Source organism: Podarcis raffonei, chromosome 11 (assembly GCF_027172205.1).
Source record: "Podarcis raffonei isolate rPodRaf1 chromosome 11, rPodRaf1.pri, whole genome shotgun sequence".
In the NCBI taxonomy this organism is placed as follows: domain Eukaryota; kingdom Metazoa; phylum Chordata; class Lepidosauria; order Squamata; family Lacertidae; genus Podarcis; species Podarcis raffonei.
Genome location: NC_070612.1, coordinates 59,888,177 through 59,893,131, shown reverse-complemented (window position 1 = coordinate 59,893,131; position 4,955 = coordinate 59,888,177).

Here is a 4,955-nt window from a genome sequence, read left to right as displayed (position 1 = left end):
ATTGGCCCCTAAGGCTCAGTCCATTAGTGCAACAGGTCCTGCCCTGTGGAACTCCTTGCCAATTGAAGTCTGGCAGGAGTCATCCCTGCTTTTTTTTAGATGTCTTTTAAAAAGTGCACTTTTCTGACAGACTTTGGAATGTGATTTTTTTAAAAAAACCTGTCTTTACCAATGTTTTTGTTGAGGTGATATATCACCTTGTTTTATTTTTGATGAATATGCAGTTTCTAAATATTTAAATAAATTAAATAAATAACTCTAGTTCCCCCTGTTGCAGGCAGATAGTTGCTGATTGTCCAGCCATCAGGCCTACTCATGTCTAGCCCCAATATCTGGCCTTCCCATCCTGAATTGGGTTAATTCTATTCTTATTCAGTGACCTCAATTAAAAAAACAACTCCATTTATGATGCAAGCAGTAAACTTTATGATAACGGTTTATTAATACTTGACTGCATACTCCCCCAATTACAAATTTTGGAGTTGTTTTTAACAGCGCTAAAGCTAGCATTATCTGTATAATGCATTTGTTTATTTACCATGAATATTTATACACAGTAAACTCTCAATAAATCGGCAGTGTTAACGCCAGCACCAACTGTAAATCGCTACATAGAAATTTACGGTTAATTTGCTAGAATCTGATGCACAGGCAAATGCAGTAAATTAAATGTTATATTCTAAACGAGGTTTATGACTTGCACTCTTCTAATAGATGTATTTTTAGAATGGAGATTTTTGTGGGGAGCCAGACGAAGAACACAAAGTCCATAAATAAAAGCGAGGGATGCAAAAGGGGGAGGGGGGAGAAAGAGAGAGGAAATCAAGAGGATTAAAATTAAACGAAGGCCAGTGGGGCTAATAGCAGGAACACAGTGCTAAGTTTGGAGGAGGAGATTGCAGTAATTAGTTAATTACTCTGAAGTGCTTTGAACATGAAAAGTGCCGTATAAATGCTAAGTGTCATTAATAATCAGTTTTATGATTTCCCTGCAGTGTCAACAATATTTTCAAACTCATTCACAATTCAAGATCTTTTCCCCTTTCTCGACTTCTGCGAAAGGAGGGTGTCTAATTGCCATATTGAGTACATTTCTCAGATTCTGCGGTCTGTCATTATTTCAGTCACTGTTTCCCTAACTGGCCTCCAGAAAGGGCAACAAAAACACTGCAATGCTTCAGTCTGCACTTGCCCTCAGAATTGCCATTCTGACCCGGCTGGCCCAGGTCTATGTCTCCAACAGTGACTGGCCAGACGGCCCTGCTTGCAAGCAGAGTAAGGGGGTGATTACCATCTCAGCTGGTTGCCCCAGCGCCTGACAAATAAATAGTAGGCCAACTGACTACTGTATTAGGGCTGTGTCCCAGTAGTGATGATGTATGGAAGTGAGAGCTGGACCATAAAGAAGGCTGATCGTCGAAGAATTGATGCTTTTGAATTATGGTGCTGGAGGAGACTCTTGAGAGTCCCATGGACTGCAAGAAGATCAAACCTATCCATTCTGAAGGAAATCAGCCCTGAGTGCTCACTGGAAGGACAGATCGTGAAGCTGAGGCTCCAATACTTTGGCCACCTCGTAAAAAGAGAAGACTCTCTGGAAAAGACCCTGATGTTGGGAAAGATTGAGGGCACAAGGAGAAGGGGACGGCAGAGGACGAGATGGTTGGACAGTTTTCTCGAGGCTACCGGCATGGGTTTGACCAAACTGCAGGAGGCAGTGGAGGACAGGAGTGCCTGGCGTGCTCTGGTCCAGGGGGTCACGAAGAGTCGGACACGACTGAACGACTTAACAACAACAACAACAATAGGAGCCACCCCTCCCAATCCACCCTGAGCTGGCAGTCTCCAGTCAGGCTGACCCAACCTAGGGTAACCCAGGGACCACCTTGCTTGCAAAGGAGAGCTCTGCACCAGCCCGGCATCAATGCCTCCACTGAGACGGCCATTGATCCTGATTGGTGATGCTTCAAGGATAGGCCTAAAGCAGGAAGAGAGAGCCAATAGCCACCTCTTCTCAAGAAGATGCAGCCAGCAGTCAGGGTAGATCTTGGCCTTTTGACAGGCTCTTCCTGCTAGATGTTTGTCTCGCCAGAGTGGTGCGTGCTCTAGTTATCTCCCACTTGGACTACTGCAATGCGCTCTATGTGGGGCTACCTTTGAAGGTGACCCGGAAACTACAACTAATCCAGAATGCGGCAGCTAGACTGGTGACTGGGAGCGGCCACCGAGACCACATAACGCCGGTCTTGAAGGACCTACACTGGCTCCCAGTATGTTTCCGAGCACAACACAAAGTGTTGGTGCTGACCTTTAAAGCCCTAAACGGCCGCGGTCCAGTATACCTGAAGGAGCGTCTCCACCCCCATCGTTCTGCCCGGACACTGAGGTCCAGCGCCGAGGGCCTTCTGGCGGTTCCCTCATTGCGAGAAGCCAAGTTACAGGGAACCAGACAGAGGGCCTTCTCAGTAGTGGCGCCCACCCTGTGGAACGCCCTCCCACCAGATGTCAAAGAGAAAAACAACTTCCAGACTTTTAGGAGACATCTGAAGGCAGCCCTGTTTAGGGAAGCTTTTAATGTTTAATAGACTATTGTATTTTAGTGTTCTGTTGGGGGTTGCCCAGAGTGGCTGGGGAAATCCGGCCAGATGGGCGGGGTATAAATGGTAGATGATGATGATGATGATGATGATGATGATGGTGAAGATGATTATGATTATGATTATTATGTTTGGCTCTTCTCCCACCCTGACAGCCATAGATTGCTCCTGGCCATCCAGCCCAACTTTGGATGGTCCGTGGCGGTCCGTCCCTGACTCTGATTCCCAAGTCCCAAGAATGGCAAAACAAACTCTGAGTTTGTTGAAATGGTAAAATTGACGGCAATTATTAGCAGCCACTCAAATCAGAGAATAATTAGAGAGTGGGATGGAGTGAAGGAATACATGAAAAAACACAGTTCCGGAATTGAAATATTAATAGAGAATGTGTAAAACGTGCAGGGGTAAGCAAGAAAATAATAACAGAATCAACTGAATAATTATTAAATTATAACAACACAACAAAATGGGAAGAAGTAAAATATTGAGCTCACACATGGGTGAAGGGGAGTGGGGGGGGGTATATGGGAACCTATAATACCATTTATAATGTAATTTGTTAATTGCATTGTATTTACATATAGCAAAGGGAAGCCTAGAGGAATTAGATATATTTTAATTTAGGTAATCTATGTATTAGGCTTATGTCAGAAAATGAATATGGATTTTGAATTTGATGTTTGTAATTTTTTTTGTTTTGAAATAATATTTTTAAATAAATAAATAAATAAATAAGGTCCAATTTGGCTCAGAGCTCAGCTGAATCTGGAGCACCAGTCTACTTATTGTGGAAGCTCCACAATAGGCCAAATCTTGACACTGAAATTAACACTCTTTTTGTGAATGCTTTCAAAGCAAAAAGGCATCATTATTGAATTTTTCTCCATATTTGTTTGCCAATAATTCGCGTTTCAAACCCATGACAACCTTTCCACGTAAACAAGATGGTTCAGACTCATATAATTTTATACATTAAAGTGAAAGCCTAATTAGCCTCCAAGTCAAGCCGATTATGTCTTGTTTGCTGTAATATTCATCCAGATACATAAAATATACTAAGCAGTGTTCCATCTGAATCCTATCAAGCAAAGTTACTGAAGCATGAGGCCTGTGCAGGCAGTGAAGCAGAAGACCATGCTATTACATGGATAAATGCTCCAGAGTTACTGAAGCAATGCAAAAACAATCACAGAACATGGCTTTTTGAGGTCTCCCATGCAACTCATTTTTTAAAAATAGAGAAACAGGAAAAAGCCATTCACTACCCAGAGGCCTCTGACTGCCCCCACTGCTAAAGAGGAAAAAGCAATTTTCCTTCTTTAAAAATTAAAAAATAACAATCAAGAAGAAGAGCGACAATTAGAAACAAAAGATGCACAGGGATTTTTCTTTGGTCCAGACCAATCGTTCATGGCATACGGTAATAAACCAAGCCCAGACTATGTGCCGAAAAGCAAGCGCAAAACCCGAGGGCGTGCAAATGAAGCTGAAAAATGAATCATTAATTTCAGCTGACGTTTTCGCTTGCCAGCACATTCAGGCATTTTCGCAAACAATAGAACGGTCTATAGCCTCTCAACCACAATGCAGGAGATGTTAAATTCTATTGAGGGCTTGGCAGGAAGTGCCTAATCCCACAGGGGTCTTCCTGGTGCTTTAGGCCCTGCTGAGTGTAGCTCAGTGTTTGATGCAGGGTCTTTTTGGTGTCAGCACCAGTATTAAGTGTGTCACTGACAGGGATCCACCAGCTACTTCCTTTTAGTAGAGGCCTTCCCAACCACTCTTAAGCGAATTATTGGCAAGGCTGCTGATCCATTTTCAATAATTGCTGCTTGCTGTTTGGCTGTTCCATTTGTTGATTCAGCTGTTGCTTTTCAACCTATTGTAATTGATCTTATTTTCAAGTTGCAGTCCATTTTGGGTCATATATATTAAAAATAATAATAACAACTGGTCTGTACTTTTTATCAGTCAACAAAGCTTAATATTTGCAATTAATGTAAATACTGTACGTGTGCAGTTATTGCTTGAGAGGTGCCTATGAATGAAAACCTTAGTCATCTTTTACTTAAAGACACCACAAAACAAAGCACAACTGCTATAACAAGGTTGGCCAACAGATCAGCTCATCATACAACTATTGTCTGATCATTATAAAAGATATACAAACACACACACACACACACACACTGCTATACACAGTGCAAAAATGATACTTGTAATCAGTGCTATTTTTCTAGAAAAAGAGGTGCCGAAACTCACCATGAATGCCTCCCTTGTTCTCTTAATAATGGCAATGGCACCCACCTGAGTTCCTGCTGGAAAAAAAGCCTTGCTTGTAACAGAAAATAAGTGAGA